The 17,229-nt window shown below is 41.7% G+C and overlaps 1 long non-coding RNA gene across 1 annotated transcript; it reads left to right on the top strand.

Annotated features, from left to right (window-relative positions):
* The first annotated feature begins 4,662 nt into the window (after positions 1-4,662).
* LOC112932025 (uncharacterized) lies at positions 4,663-16,380 on the top strand. The gene is made up of 3 exons (XR_003237411.2): positions 4,663-4,758; positions 5,471-5,664; positions 15,854-16,380. It is a non-coding gene; the product is annotated as an uncharacterized lncRNA (long non-coding RNA).
* Positions 16,381-17,229: the final 849 nt, after the last annotated feature.

The raw sequence follows: 17,229 nt of genomic DNA, 5'->3' as shown, positions 1-17,229 counted from the left end.
ACACACACGTGCACACCCCGGCGCGCGCGCGCACGGATCTGCACAGGAGCGCGCGCACACGTGCACACCCCAGCGCGCGCGCCCACGCACAGGAGCACACACGTGCACACCCCAGCGTGCACGCGCGCACGGATCTGCACAGGAGCACACGCACGTGCACACCCTAGAGCGTGCACACACACGTGCACACCCCAGCGTGCGCACACACACGGATCTGCACAGGAGCACACGCACGTGCACACCCTAGAGCGCGCACACACACACGTGCACACCCCAGCGTGCGCATACACACGGATCTGCACAGGAGCACAGACGTGCACACCCTAGAGCACGCACATACACAAGTGCACACCCCAGCGCGCGCGCACACACGGATCTGCACAGAAGCACACACGTGCACACCCTAGAGCGCGCACACACACAGATCTGCACAGGAGCACACACACACGTGCACACCCTAGCACACGCGCGCGCACACACGGATCCGCACAGGAGCACACACACAACTCCACACACGCCCGCGCGCGCGCTCTCCTTAAAGGAGACGGACTGCGAAGGGGATCCCCAGCCCCACCCCCACCCCCACCCCCACGGCGGCGCGCCCTGGAAGTCAGCAGGTCCCGCGAAGGGCCCCGGCTCGGGACGAGGTCCTTAACCTGCCGCCCGCGCCCCTGGCCCCCGGGACGGGAGCCCGGCAACCCCGGCCGCTCCATCCTTTCCTCCCGCCCCCGCGCCTGGAAACCAGTGCGCCCCTCCCCCGCCGGGACTGGGTGGGGCGCCGCCGCGGACCCCGGGGAGGGCCGGGGAGGGCGGGGGGGCGGTGCCAGGGCCTGGAGGGCGGCCGGCCGGCGGCGATCCCGCGGCCCCGGGGTCGGAGGGGGCGCCCGAGTCCCCGCGCGCTGCCCGGGCGCTCGCGTCGGCCGCCCCGCTGTCAGGTTTGGGAAGCCCGACGTGGCAGGTCCCGAGCGGCCAAACTTTGTTGGGGTCCGCGGGGCGAGTCCTGCCCGCTGTTCCCCTGAACCTCGTCTACCATCCCCCCCCCCCCCACACACACACACCCCTTTCGGGCTCGGGGAGTGGACACGGGCTTGGGGGTCGGTGCCGAGTCCGATACCAGCGAGGCGGGAAGAAAATGCTCCCTTCGCCATCACGTTCCACCCGGGGGACGGACCTGCGCGCCGGGCCGAGGGGACCGAGCGACGCGGTCCCGGGCTCTCCCAAAGCAGCGGGCCGGGGAGGGGGCGGCGCTGGGAAGGAACCCTGCGGCGGGAGCCAGGGGAAGGGCGGGGAAGGAGGGTGGGGGGAGGCCGGCGGGCGGGGGAGGCTTGGGCAGGGGAGAAGCCGGCGGGCCTGGGAGGCTGCGGGCTGGGGAGAGGCCGAAGGGATGGGGAGGCTGTGGGGCTGTGGCCGGAGAGGGTGGGGGCAGCGGAGAGGCCGGCAGGCCTGGGAGGCTGCAGCCGGAGAGGCTGTGGGCAGGGGAGAGGCCGAAGAGATGGGGAGGCTGTGGGGCTGTGGCCGGAGAGGGTGGGGGCAGCGGAGAGGCCGGCAGGCCTGGGAGGCTGCGGCCGGAGAGGCTGGCAGCAGGGCAGAGGCCGGCGGGCCTGGGAGGCTGTGGCCGGAGAGGCTGGCAGCAGGGCAGAGGCCGGCGGGCCTGGGAGGCTGCGGGCTGGGGAGAGGCCGGCGGGCCTGGGAGGCTGTGGCCGGAGAGCCTGTGGGCAGGGGAGAAGTCGGCGGGCCTGGGAGGCTGCAGCCGGAGAGGCTGGCAGCAGGGCAGAGGCCGGCGGGCCTGGGAGGCTGCGGGCTGGGGAGAGGCCGAAGGGATGGGGAGGCTGCGGCCGGAGAGGCTGTGGGCAGGGGAGAGGCCGGCGGGCCGGGGAGGCTGCGGGCTGGGGAGAGGCCGAAGGAATGGGGAGGCTGCGGGCCAGGGAGGCTGCGGGCTGGGGACTTGGGCCGACGCTGCCCCGGGGCCCGGAGCCCGGCGGTGCGCGGCGGTGGACAGTGGGGGCCGCAGCCGCCGGCCGGGACAGGTGACGCGGTGGCCCAAGGAGAAGGGGCGGGGGCGGGGGCCAGGCGTGTCTGGGGCCCGGGCAGGGGAGGCCGCGGCGAGGCGAGCGTAAGGGCTGCGGGGTGCGCCGGCTGCCCCGCGACACGAACTCCGAACCCGCGCGGGGCAAGTCCGGGGCGCTGGGCAACAAGACGTAGGGCTGCAAGGGGTCGGATTGGGGCAGCAACGGAGAAACGCTGAAGGGCGCTGTGCCAGAACTTACATCGGCCCGGATAATTTGGATACTAAAGAGAAACACACACCCACCCACACACACACACACACACACACACAAGCGAAAGAATAGGATTTTGCAGCGAATGCTTTAAAAACGGAGGGAAATTCGACCCACCTACTTCGACCCAAGAGCCTGGGGGGGGGGGGGGGGGGGCTCGAGCGCTTGCTCCGTGCTCACCCTACCTGTGCACACACTAGTCTTGAAGACGTAACGAGAAGAAATAGCTTATATCATAGAGCTTATTAGACTCTGCAGAACGTTTTCCCGCGTAGTATCTCATTTAATGCTCACAGCGTTCTTGAGGATTTTGTTTTCGTTTCGCAGGTGGAGAAATGAGGGTAATAAAAGATAACTCCCCAGCACACCATTCAAGGGGTTGGAATTCGGACCCGAGTATTCTTTTTTTTTTTTTTTTAATTTAATTTTATTTATTTATGATAGGCACACAGTAAGAGAGAGAGAGGCAGAGACATAGGCAGAGGGAGAAGCAGGCTCCATGCACCGGGAGCCTGACGTGGGATTCGATCCCGAGTCTCCAGGATCGCGCCCTGGGCCAAAGGCAGGCGCCAAACCGCTGCGCCATCCAGGGATCCCCGGACCCGAGTTTTCTACCCCAGTTCAGTGCATTTCCTGCTACAGGACAGTGACTTTCCTTATAGGTAGCCACTTCCCCCCTTAACAGCTTTATGACTTGTAGGTTGAGATGATGAACATAAGAAAAATAAATAAATAAAAAGATCAGAGGGCAACAGGAAAGCAAGGTCATTATATGGAAGTTATATGGTGTCGTGGCCAAAATAAAGGAACAAAATGTGGTGGGGAGTATTTGTCAAGAAATCAAAATCATTTTAATGCATATATTATATTCAGCAGGGATCCCTGGGTGGCGCCGCGGTTTAGCGCCTGCCTTTGGCCCAGGGCGCTGGAGACCCGGGATCGAATCCCACGTCGGGCTCCCTACATGGAGCCTGCTTCTCCCTCTGCCTGTGTCTCTGCCTCTCTCTCTCTGTGTGTGTGACTATCATAAATAAATAAAAATTTTTAAAAAATTATTATACTCAGCGAAGTTCAAAATTAGAGAGGGGAGAGAAGACCCCCCCCCCAAAAAAAACAAGCCAAATTATATCTTTTTCCTAATCCTTGAGATCGTATTGAAAAGAGGGAGATTTAAAAAATGTATGCAAGTTGTACATGAGAAAACATGGTGGTTCTAAACGGTGAAGTCCTTGTTAAATGGGCCAGAATGTTAGCCGACTCGGTCAAAGAAGTGGAATACAAGTTGAGTGCTGCTGGCTATCAGCAAAAAAGGGATTTCTCACTGTTAGCAACCTTGTTTATCCAAGAAAATAACCTGAGCTCAGAATAAAGAGATGCAGAGGGTAAGGTGTGGGGAGGAGCTTGCAATGAAATACTGAGTTTACGTTTCATCAAATAGTCAAACAAGGATTGCTAAACCGTTTTAGATAGGAATGGGTACTAAGAAGGGTTATCTTCAGAATTATGCATAGGATTGGCGACACAGAGAGACTGGGTGCAAAGAGGTAATGATTTTAAAAGGCTGGAGTCTAGCCTAGCCGTGAAAATATAAGGGCCTATACGAGTGAGGTGTCCTTGGAGATTTATGCTTTCGAGGAGCGATTCTAAGGGAAACAAGAGTAGGGAATCAGAAATTCAAAAGATAATCTCAAATTAGTGATTAGTAATAATGGCAAAATTTTTACAGACGTTTATTAAATTCATTGGTGGGCATTCAATGAGCAGTGAATGAATTAATGTGTGTTCAAGGCTCTAGAAATACTAACAAATAAAATACTGAGACCGACATGTGATAATTATGGCAATGTTGTAAGGACTCCGCAGGTAATTGCATATGCAGGATGGTTCAGAACAGGGTGGAAGGAGGTAGTTGATTTTCCTTGAGGTCCTTGGAGAAAACATCACAAAAGTACTGGTTTCCAAAGAGAATCTTGAAGAAAGAGTAGAAATTTACCAGTCAGATGAGAAGGGGAGGGATATTTCAGATCTGTGTGCAGTGGAGGAGGAACCGTACAAGATGAATCGGGAGCACTACAAACGGTTTGTCGGGGCTGGAGACCAAGGTGTGGGTAAAGCAAGGCCAAGGTCAAAGGTGGCAGAGATGATATCAGGGTAAGTCCCATGTGCCATTTCAGGGTTTAGACTTTACCCTGAAAGAATTCTTAAAAGAAGATAATTGAATTTTCCCTACATTTGTTGTATGTTTGCCAACTCTGCAGAAACAGTCGCCTTTTAGAAGTTTGTTTGTTTATTTATTTATTTATTTATTTATTTATTTATTTATTTATTTATATTTATTTCTCCAAACGTTCTATTAAGCACTTAATATCTACTATCTTTGTAGACCTTCTATCTGTGCTAGTCTAATATGCCTGATGCAACAGTTCCCCATATGGACTCTACTGGGCACCTGTGGAAATGCAATCACTTTCTTTGCCAGGTAAGTTTGTTAGTCCGTCTCTCATCTGTAATGTAGGCTCGTCTTTTAAGAGTCAGAATCACAAAGAAATTCCTACCCCCATATCTTAGTGGCATCCACTTCTTCGTTGGTGGTTCTCACTAGAGAAAGACTTGTTTTTCTAGCCTCAGGAAGTTAAAATATAGAATATCATTCTTCCCTTTAGAGGGTTAATTAAGCCTGTCCTCACAACTCTTGGCCCTTGCTGTGTGTGTTTTCTGTCACAATTCCCTTCTTCTCACAATTTCACAAAACTCATGAACCAATCTCAGAATTGCAGGTGGATGGAGGACAGAGAATCCAAAAGAAGCTAAAGGAAAATGAATAAGAAAGCCACAGGAAAATAATAATTGCCCCCGGCAAAGGTTAATAGCAGTTCAATAAAATATTCCTTGGGAGAGAAGGGGTCCGAAGAGTGATGTATGTGACTCCCAAGAGTCAAATGACAGCCACTTACAAGTGAGCAGTTGAGTGGCATGCTGACATAGGTGAATGATTACAACTACCTAAAATAATATTGGGGGTGAATAATCGTTATGGAACCCAATTTCTTAATGGACTAGAGCCTTAGAAATGAGTTCTACAGCTTGAACAGTTACATGAACGTGTTCTTCTACGATCATTTCAGTTCATGTGTTTTCTTCTCTATTTGCACCCATTGAACCTGCAGTGTTGTGTTTCGTTTTAATTTCAGAGACTATTGGACGAGTGCTGGGCTATAGGCATTCTCTCGCGCACCTGTTATTAGCAGGGGCTCGCATATGTACAACCGTCATCCACAGCCTTATTATTTAAGGTGTGCTCCCTGGAGGAACCTCAAGGTCTGCGAACTTACTGGAAAGGCCAAATCTCTGCTGCGCCAAGATCTTCCTGAGACTCATACACAGGGTAAAGTTGAAAAGTTGCTGGCTGTTATCACTTGCCCCTGAAGACAGTATGATTTTTTTTTTCTGTTTCCTTCATTGACTTTTGCTCCCCTTTAACCATGAGTTTCTCAAATATTTGGTTTTCTGCTCCTTTATTTGTTCATTCTTCCCTCCACTGAACATTCATTAACCACTGTAAAATACCAAGCAATTGAGAATGTAAAAAAAGATAAATGTGAAGAGTTCAGATGGACCACCTCAGGGACACCTGGGTGGTTCAGTGGTTGAGCGTCTGTCTGCCTTTGGCTCAGGTTGTGATCCCAGGGTCCTGGGATGGAATCCTGCATCTGGCTTCCTACAGGGAGCCTACTTCTCCCTCTGCCTATGTCTCTGCCTCTCTCTGTGTCTCTCATGAATAAATAAATAAAATCTTTGAAAAAAAAAAAAGATAAACCATCTCAGCCTGGTTAGAGTCTAAGACAAATAAGAATGAAATAAAAAAAAAAGATAAAAGATAAGAATAAAGTCTTGGAGTTTAAGGTTGTTTTCACTTGGATTTACCATCAACATAAGACTTAGGTCTAAGAGAGTGAGTGGCAACGGCCTCCGGGGCCTCCCCATTTCTTCACCAGGCAATACTTGAAGTCTGGAGGTCAAAGATGGCTCGGAAGTATGAGGAACTCACCAGAGAAGAGAAGGAAAGGAAAAAAAAACTGGGTTCACAACCTTTCATACAATTAGGTTAAGGTGGTCAGGGAGTCTGGTCTGTGGCCATAGTAGTGTCCATCACCCTGTAAGGCCATTCCTCTAGTGGTACAACGACTGTGGTGCTCCCACTGACCTCCGTGAGCTATAACACATACAGGATTTGAAGCTCAGAGGCTAATTCTGTTCTTCTCTCACTCTACCATCTTCCTCAGAGAGATTCTTCACTCTTAAGTTTTATCCGTTACCTCTACCCTGGTGATCTTTACATTTTTAGCCTTAAGCCCAATCCCATGGTCTGGTTTCCTATTATCACCTTCACCTAAACCTCCTCCCACTGACCTGTATCCGCTTTTCCTTGGATGGTGTATCCCTGAGTTACCACATTTCAATCTGGGACCACTTGTTCATCTGGACCCACGCTCCCACGAAACCTTGAACACCTCTGACTAATACTAATTTATGCTCTGGGTTGAATCAGTCGCTGGTAGCTGTCATGTCTTTCTGTCCAATACCACTTTGATTCATTCCTTCACCTGCACTTGTAGTTTATTATAGTCCCTTGTAAATTCATGCTGTGTCATCTCATTTCTGACCACTGCAGTGGCCTCCAGCAGGCTGTGCCTACATTTGTTCCTTTTCTGTTTCCAGTGATTCTTCATGCCAGTCCGCTGAAGCATTCCCCTTCTACTATTCTCACAAACCATGTTCAACATAGACATGGCAGGTATACGTTGCTGGAAGGAAATTTGTAAAATTCTCTCCTTCAAATTCCTCGTCATTCAGAAGAAGAGATTGAGGCCCAATAAGGAGATTCAAGTTACATGAGTCCTGTGACTAGTTGACAAAAGTAACAATGCACATATTCTGATTTATAGCTGATTGCTTCTCTAAAAGAAAAAGATTCAGTGTAGACTACTTTAGACATACAAGAAGACAGTGTGAACAAACACCTCGGTTTAAGACCTAGTTCCATTGCTGTGTCACCCAGGCCATATAAACAATCGCAGTAGAATAAAATTGGGTAATGCTCAATGGATTCTCAGACTTGTCATGATTTAGTGTGGAGTGACAGATCTGATGAGAAAGGACATATTATCCTGTAGGTGACTGATAAAATGGAGAAGCGGAGGGGCAGTTGGGTGGCTCCATCAGTTAAGCATAAACTCTTGGTTTTGGCTCAGGTGATGATCTCAGGGTCCTGGGATGAAGCCCCATGTGGGCCTCTGCACTTAGCACAGAGTCTGCTTGAGATTCTCTCTCTCCCTCTGTCCCTGGTCCCACTCTCAATCTGTGTTCACACTCTCAATCTCTCTCTCTCTCTCTCTCTCTCTCTCAAATAAATAAATAAATCTTTTTTAAAAAATGAAGAGGAATTAAGGATCCCTCAGGATAGGTATCCTTAAGGATACTGCATATCCTTAGGAGGAAAATCATACTTCTAAATTTCATTTTCTTCATCAACAAAATGGGACATCAAACTGTCTGTGCATTTGTAAAGATTAAATGAGATACTACATGTAGAAGCTTTCTGTAAATTTTGAAATGCTAAACAACATAAGGGATTATTACAGTATACGACTATGCCCTGCTCTACTCACAGAAAGCAAGCAGCAAAGATTCACTGGGACTGTGGTTAACAAAGGAAGTTAAAACAAGTTAGAAATGTTTGGAATGAAGATACTGTGAGAAAATTCCTAATAGATTATATTAGAGAGTAACAAGTGCTGTGTGTTTAACTGGTATTAATAGAAGTGATAAAGGTTTTCATTTCTTAGCCAAAGAAAAGGAGCTATAGAATGGCAGTCTTTAACATTGTTATCAAAATATAATTAGCCTCTTTTGAACTATTACATAGTATATTAAATGCACTTTTCATTAGTTCATGGGCAAAGAAAAGGAAATGGAAAACAGAATGAAAATTAGATTGGCATTCATAAAAGCCATAAGATCACAATAAAAATGTATGATATCAAAGTGAATATTTTATATTAAATTAGAGGCATTGAATTGGAGTTTAAACTTATGGAGTTCAGAAAATTTTTTATGAGCTAATTTCCTACAGTAATGAGAAACTATCTAAGTTGAAATATCCTTTTCTGTCTATGAGAACAAAAATAAAAGCGAATTAACCCATATTACTATAGTTATAATTAGAGGAAAGAGAGTAATAGATGAGAAAAGATGTTGAATAATCTTAGTAGTAGATACTAGCGTATCTAGTGCTTCCAATGCATGTTTCATAATTTTGAAATGACTTAACCGCACTCCCTTAATTCTTGAATAGGCAGGATCGTCCATATGTTGCTTATTATTAACAAACATAATAGGATAATGAACTTGGTTGTCTACTACAGCTTTTACTACTTGACTTTCCCTCTTCATTGAAGACTAGAGCATTCTAATGGCCTAATAGGGAGTTCCCATTCATACACATTTATAAAATCTTTGCCCCAAGAGATTGACTTTCCCTATCATACGTGTAGATGTTGTCATTGTTTTATTAATATGATTAAGATATCTGATTCCATTTTCATTGGAATAGTGTTTCTAGGCAAGGCCAAAAATAAGTGACTCATTCATTGCAAATTATGAAGTAATCAATATCTGGAAATCTGGAGACTTACAAGAATTTATTTTCTTCTCTGAAAAAGTAGCTACTGTCATTTCAAATGAGCTAAGATTTACAGAATTTGTGAGTATATCATCAAAGTGTAAGCAGTGTGATTTTAATAAAAGAGCATAAGTCAATGTCAATAAATCATAATTTGATCACATAGTTAAGAATTACTTATTTTTTGTGAAATATGTGACCATTCTTTATAAGATTAAAACTTATTCATCCAAATAAAAGTGTAAAAAATGAAAGAGAAAAAAATTATCTAAATTGTTTACACCAAAGATTTCCTTCTACATCAGTTGTCATCATATATTTCTAAATAAAATTATCATCGTATTAACCCAAGGAGTCAGGAAAATATTTTATGCCTTGGCTTAGGCTCTTAGAGTTTCCGTAGTACAACCAAATATATACCCACAGATGCAATTTAAGTGTTACTATTAAAAAGAATTCTTTTGGAACTTTAATTTATCCTTATGAAAGGTACATCTGTATTTACCCATTTTTCGTTACTTTTACTTTTTGGAAATTCTTAGTGTAGTTATTTTTAAGATAACTTTTATTTTTTTACCTTTAAAGAATCTTACTCAGATGTTCGTAATGAAATTAGCTGGACATAAATTACATTAAATTTTGCTTAATTTTAAGCTTTAATTTAAGTTAGATTAAGACCAAACTCTAGGACTGTGAGGACTAAATTGTTAATCTAAAAACTGTAGAAACACTTCATTGAGTAGAAGGAGTAGATGCCTCATTTCATGCTCTAACCCAATGGAAACATTTATTCTAACTCTTCCTAATAAGTAGTCATTCAGCTACTTCTTGAAGACATCTAAAGATGGGAGTTTGACTACTTTACAAAACAAAATATTCAGTGGAACTAAGAAGGGGATGTGGCCTTTGGAATTTTGATCAACATGTCCATAATTCATCCAAATCAAAATTACATAGCTTTTCATAGCTAAAATCATTTTTTGAATTAAAAAAACACAATATCTTATCAGCAGAGCAATTCAACTATCTTCATTTATTAGGGGTGCCTGGGTGGCTCAGTTGGTTGAGCCATGGACTCCTGGTATCAGCTTAGGTCAGGATCTCAGGGTCAGGAGATGGAGTCCCACATTGGGCCCCTGCTCAGTGGGGAGTCTGCTTCTCTCCCTGTCCCATCACTCTGCCTCTCCTTCTATCCCTCCCCTTCCCCCATTTGCAGGCATACACATGCAGACTCTTTTCTAAAATAGTAAATAAATCTATAAAAAAATAAAATTAAAAACATGAAAACTTATGATTTGTGATTTTGTGACCAGAAACAGAAAAATACATCTAAAATCTCATGAGCCTACAAGTGTTTTAAACAAAATAATACAGACATACCATTACCATAAAATGTTAAGCTCAAGGTTTCTGGGGACTCTGTAAAGATTACCTAGTTCATTTTCCTATCTGGGATTTGAATCCTCTCTACAACGTCCCCAAGATTTTAAATTAAAAAAAAAAACCTTTATAACATCATAATTATTTAAATATTTATGAACTCTTACTAAAATTCCATACTAAAATTGAATGTAAAATGTTCTCTATGCAAATTAAATCTATATTTTCAGAGTTTTATAGGGTTATATTTCTTGATCCTTTGTTATTATAACATAATGGCTTAAGATTATTAAACTCGATTTTTAAAATTTTCCAAGTTTTATTTGTCATTGATATATGTACTTAGCTGTACCTTACCATTAATCAGAAAGCAAGACTTTATTTCTTGCCTCTGGGGGTATGAATATATTGTGTGAAGAATAAGATTAATACCTTCCTTCAGGAAAGATATCATAGGCTTACCTTAACGAGTATTAGGTCCCTATACAGAACCACACATTTCTGCTTTTTCCCCCTATTATAGTAAATATTGTGACCTTTTAGTACAAAGGCACTGCTGGGTATTGGAATTGCACTGAGATAGTAGTCTGGAGACTACTTCTTAGTTCTAGCTCTGTCAGTAAACAGCTGACTGAATTTAAGCCTCCCAGCCATTCCTTGCTCTAAGATACTCTCTTTGAGAAATGAAGAATTTGAAATCAGATAATTTCTGAAGTATCCTACATTTTTCAAATACTGTGAACTCTGTGAACATATACATTATTGTTGACTCAAAAGCCATAATCAGTACCTGTCCTGCAAGAAGTCAGAATTTAAAATACTGGACTAGGTATAAATACAATTTAACCTGATTTTTTTTTTCACTTTAATTTTCACTAAGTAAGTGCAAATATTCTCTAGCTTACTCTGAATTAAATTCAGAGGAACCCATGGACTGATGTAATAGGAAGGTAAGTTTTTATACCCACATGAAGCTGCTTGATTAAAAGCTAAGCAGGGGCATCTGCCTCTGTGTAAACGTCGCACATTTGCCTGATTCACCACCAGGGGTCATCATAGTGTATGTGTCTAAGGGGAGGAAAGCTTTTAAGCCTGTCAATGCTTTGCTGTTGTGTTTTTTTTTGTTTGTTTTTTGTTTTTGTTGTTGTTGTTGTTGTTTTTTGAATAGGTACAGCAACACAGGATAATCACTTTTCTTCATGAATTATCTACCTTTAAATGAGAACTTCTTTTAAAAATAGCTTTTTATTGTTGACGCATATGTGAAACTGCACTACGCTAAGGACGACTACTTTTATGGAAGTAGAAAAAAAAATCCTGTTTTATACCCATCCCCATTCAGTCACTTAAGATTCAGCATCTGCTGAGTTGCATACTTCTTGTATTTAATTTTTCTTCTGTACTATCAGATGCTCGAGGAAATCGATAAGATTTCCAAGTGTTTTAGAATAAGTAGGTTATTGATTTAGTATAAAGTGACTATTTACCCATTTTAAACAAGTATTTGTTTAAATGATTTAAAGATAAGTCGTAATAAATAAAATATAATACTAAATTATCATAAAAGTCAGAAAAAGGTCGTTTTCTGATGACAACTGTAACATACATCAGTAAAGAATTCTATCAATTTAAATTGGCAAATTTTTTTAAAGATTTTGTTTAATATTTGAGAGAGCAAAAGAGAGCAGACATAGGCAGGGGGAGGGGCAGAGAGAGAGGGAGAAGCAGACTCCCCATGGAGTAGGGAGCCAGACTCAGGGTTGGGTCCCAGGACCCTGGGATCATGACCCGAGCTGAAGGTAGACGCTTAACCAACTGAGCCAGGTGCCCAATTTGGCAATTTCTAGTCTTCTTGATGTGAATGTTGTCCACATCTCCTTGGTGGAGATGTTCTAATGTTAAAAATTATAAAATGATTTTTGGGGCACCTGGGTGGCTCAGTTGGTTAAGCCCCCTGACTCTTGATTTCGGCTGAGGTCATGATCTCAGTATTCTGAGATGGAGCCCTGGCTCATGGGGCTTCTCACCCAGCAGGGAGCCTGCTTCTTTACTTCTTTCTCCCTCTGCCCCTTCCCCCTGGTCACACATGCTCTCTCTCTCTCTCTCTCTAAAACAAATAAATAAATTGTTTTAAAAATTATAGAATGATTTTTGACACGGCTTGGTTAAAAAACATGTAAAATCATACTTTAGTTACAAATGCCACATTCAACATATAAAAATATAGGACTCATGGTTAAATTTGAATTTCAGATAAATGACAAATTATTTTTAGTATAATTATATCTCTGCAGTCATTGGGACATACACTAAAGAATTATCTGTTGCTTATCTGAAAATCAAATTTGATGGGTATCTTATATTTTAATGGCAAGTCTTCTTTGAGTACAAGTAGGCACAATAAGTTAAAGCTATTTTGAACTATATATATATGTTATATATGATATATGATATATATGAGAGAGCTTCATCTCACTTTTCTGGAAGTCAAACTTCAGACTTCCTTAAGCTGAAGAAAGAAGTACAATCAGAATTACAGGAGAACAGGCACTGGAGGAAGGAAGATTGGAAGGAAGGGAGGAGGTGATAAAAGAAGAGTGAGAAAGTACAAGGGAAGGAAGAAGAAGCTAACAGATGTTCCTGGCTCTGTAAAAGTGACCTGTGAACATCTAGCAACCGAAAGTAGCCAAGTACAACGTAAGAAAAAGGATTATGCTTAATGCTTAGAAATTGGTATACCTTATCCTCGGTGTAAAGCAACATTCGTATTGACAGCAATTGTACAAAAACTGAGAATTATGTGAGAGACAAAAAGAAAGCAAAAAAAAAAAAAAAGAGAGACAGAGACAGAGACAGAGACAGAGAGAAATCATGGAGAAATGATCGGAGGAGTTGCAAAGAGCCTATGTAATGGCAACAGGAGTGAAAGTCTTGACAGAAAGGGACCAGAGATCCATTGAGTGACCTAAATCAGCTGCAGTTCCTGTGAAGGTACAATGGGGTGTGTCTTTCATTCTCAGGAACTATCTACCGTGAGTGTGCATTTAGTGTGCCACATTAAAGCCGTAATATCAAATGGCAAACTCTGGTAGAAATTAAGAAGGTTTAGTTCAATTGATCACCAAGAACACAAATCTCCTTTGCCACTGATCTGCAACTTTTAATGGCATAAGAAAAGACATGTAATTTGCCTTAAGTCACAGAGGAAGTAAAAGGGTAGTCATGCTTCAACCCCATGTTTTCCAACAAAAAGCCCATATGTATTTCATGCGGCAAAACTGGCATACCGACCGATAGACTTATTTGATCAGGAGGGAGATTCATTGTAGTCAAGAGGAATTAAAACAAAATGCAAGAGAGGTGTGTGACTTACATGGTAACGAATTCATGGACAGCAGACCCAAGTTCACCATGTTTTAGAATCCAACTAGTGACAAGATTAGAGGATATCCTTATCATAATCCTCATTCTAATGGAAAAGACAAGCATGATTTATGTGAAAATACTTAGAAATGAGTTATGTACAAAGAGATAGAAGGAAACTCTGGGAGATGTTGGATATGTGTTACCTTGATAGTGATCGTGGGTATCAGAGGTATTTCCATATGTCTAAACTCATCAAATTGTACACATTAAATCTGTATAGTTCTTTACAGATCTATCATAGCTAAAAAATCTGAAATTTTATTTGACTATGATTTTGGAAGCCTGTTCACGTTTTTCTTTTCTTCTTTTTTTTTATTTTTTATTTTTTATTTTTTTGTCAATTTTTCCAGAATGTGTTGCACCTACTTAATCTGGTAAAATTCAGGGGTTTCATTGTTTCAGCAAATTTCCTTCTGTCATATCATTGAATATCTTTGTTTCATTCATTTTATTCCCTATTCAGAAATATATGCATGATGGATCTCCTTTATCTTTCATGTATAATAGTTTTTCTTTAGTCAACCACTTATTGCCTTCTATTTCATTTTCTATAATTTTTTTCAAGTGTTCACATCTTCCATCTACACCATTATGACTCTTTCTCTTTTTTAATGCTTTTAATATAACATTTATAGATAATAGACTTATTTTTATTTTTTTAAAAATCTTTTTTAAAAAGATTTTTATTTTTTTAAATAATCGCTACACCCAACGTGGGGCTCAAACTCACAACCCTGAGATCAAGAGTCGCATGCTCTACTGACTGAGCCAGCCAGGTGCCCTGAATCATTTTTATTTTTTAATTAAACAGGGAAATGAGAATAATTTAAGCTATGAATTCCTAAATAATCCATGAAAATATTTGTGCTAGTACTCAGGAATTTATCTACATTTTCTGTTTTCTCAAACCATTTTCCCATACTTATTACATGTTGAAACACTTCAACATTCTGGATTTTTACATCACACAGAAAACTAGTGAGAGGTGCAAGTGTTCATCTAAGTAAAAATATTTTACATTGAAGAGAAAAAATAATATTACATTCCATAAGCTTTTGATATGGTCTTAGTTCCGTGCAATAGTTATTCAATAAGCACTTAATGTGTGTAGATTTTGTGCTAGGCTCAAGGTATCATAATGAATAAGCCCGGATCTTTATTTTGAAGGAACTAGCTATGAAACCTATTCAAAGAGACAAGAGGCATCCAGGAAGAGCAATGTCATTTCATTCAATTGTTTATTCAGTAGTAGTGTGACTCAGTGCATAGAAAACAGGGCTTGATGTCAGATAAATTGTGAAGACACCTGGCTCCTCCATTTATTTGCTGTTATATGTAAAGATCTCTGTCTACCCAGCTGGGCCAAAATGAGCTAGCTCATAGGTAATTTGTATTAGTATATGATCCCGGTAAAAACTAAAAACAGTCAATTAATGTCATTCCCCCCACCCCCAACCCCTTTCCTTACATAGGAACTTGTGAGATCCAGTTCATCAGTTTGGATCCCTGGTTGTCACCATGTCATGTGACCCATGTTTCAGGAGAACTCACATTAGAAGGTGTGATGTTCTTTTCCAGTGATTCTCCAGTCAAAAAGCTAAGATGTCTTAGGTGATGAATAAGATGTCTTGGGCAATGTCTTTGGCCAACGTCATGACTCTGATCTCATTATTATCATGTTTCCCAATAATTTCAATATTATTTATAGGCAGGAAGCATAATTGGTTAGTAAGAAGGTATATATATCCTTCCATTTAATTTACCCACACATTTCTTAATCCAAAAGAAGGCTTAAGAAGACAAGTGTATTTCTAACCACCTCATTTTTTAGCCCAGAAAATTAATTCCAGATAATTCAAGTGAAATTGCACAAGGTTAGACCTGCTGCTCTCTTGACTCTTACTTCATTACTTTTTCCATTAAATCATTTATTTGTTTACCTTTGGAAACTATTGACCCAAACTCTTTATTACATTTGGAAACTAAGATTTGAGGATATAGAATACATGAGCATATGTAAAAAGATGATTTTTTGCTAGTTGTTCAAACATCATGGATTATTTCCTCTCTCTCTCACTTCTTCTAGATTGAAATAGTTCTTTGGTTTGGAGAAGACAGAAGTGAAATGAAATGTGAATACTTTGTCTCTGTTGATAGATGACTTAAATGAAAATCACCCCGGAACAGTATAACTATTTCCATCTATTCTTGTATTTCTCTTACTCTGAACATGGCTTTAAAAATCTCAAATCTTTCTGTGTTTAATAAATGTAACCACATTGTGAGCTTTGTTATCAAGACATCATTATTCCTTTTCATTATATTTAAACAATATTTGCTTGATTATATACTTAGATGCTGAGCACAATTGTAAAAATAATCACAAATTCACAAAATGTGTTGTTAATGAAATCACTACATTAAATCAGAAATTACTATCCAAATTGTGTAAAAAATTGTAGTTACTATAAAGTGCCATCTTTGAGGGGGGAAGTACTGTTCCATCCCTCCAAAACAGGGTTTCAATATGTAATTTTGCAAAGCAACTCTCCTCACTCCATATGGACCCTATTAAGTCACTACTACAATTAAATAAAAGCAGATGTTACCAAATACAAGACTTGTTAACTCTCTTATCTAAAGCATGCTATTACATGGTAAACATGTATTAATCTATTTCAGATGAGGATTTAAGGCCCGCCGAGTATCAGTAACTGCCTCCTTCTTTCAGTATCACCAAAATACATCAAGCAGGAACTTGCCAGCTTTTTGTTGACGCTGTCCAGCTCACATGCAATCCCCCATGATTTTGTTTCTGTCCTTTCTTGTTCAACAAACATTTTAGCACTGTTTCTGAGAATTCTTGTTCAACAAACATCTTAGCACTGCTTCTGAGAACAGAGAACCATAATGGTATTAGCTAATTTGGGGAATCTAAACAAGTGTTTGAACTTAAATAACATATATACACATTGAGGGTTAATTGTACGATATTACTACATAAATTACAAGAGATTCGTTCACTTTAATTGCACAGATAATAGCCCCAAACTTACAAGGGAAGTATTTGTTTATTAGGAAAGATATTCTTAATTCCCTAAATGAGTCTATGATAATTTTTATCAAAATTATAAATGATGTTTGGTGATAATTTCACATTACTGTTATTGTTAGGAAATGGTTTTCAGTGACTCTCTTGTCTATCTGCAAGTCTCATGAGTGAGGTACTAACTGCCTTTGTTCTGGACTCTGTTTTCAAAGATATTTGCATAATGATCAGACTTAAAGGTGCAGTGTCTCACTCTGAAGCAAAGGGTAGGCTTGCTTACTACTCGACATAATAAGACAATGATTCCTACATAAGCAAAGTGCAGACATGCTTACTTCCTATTGTAGAAGATTCAAGTTCCTTACGCTTAGGATTCCTCTCTTGAAACCTACTATTTGCAGTGATCATCTTGT

The sequence above is a fragment of the Vulpes vulpes genome, chromosome 13, assembly GCF_048418805.1.
Source record: "Vulpes vulpes isolate BD-2025 chromosome 13, VulVul3, whole genome shotgun sequence".
NCBI classification, from domain to species: Eukaryota; Metazoa; Chordata; class Mammalia; order Carnivora; family Canidae; genus Vulpes; species Vulpes vulpes.
This window is presented reverse-complemented; position numbering and strand designations above follow the sequence as displayed.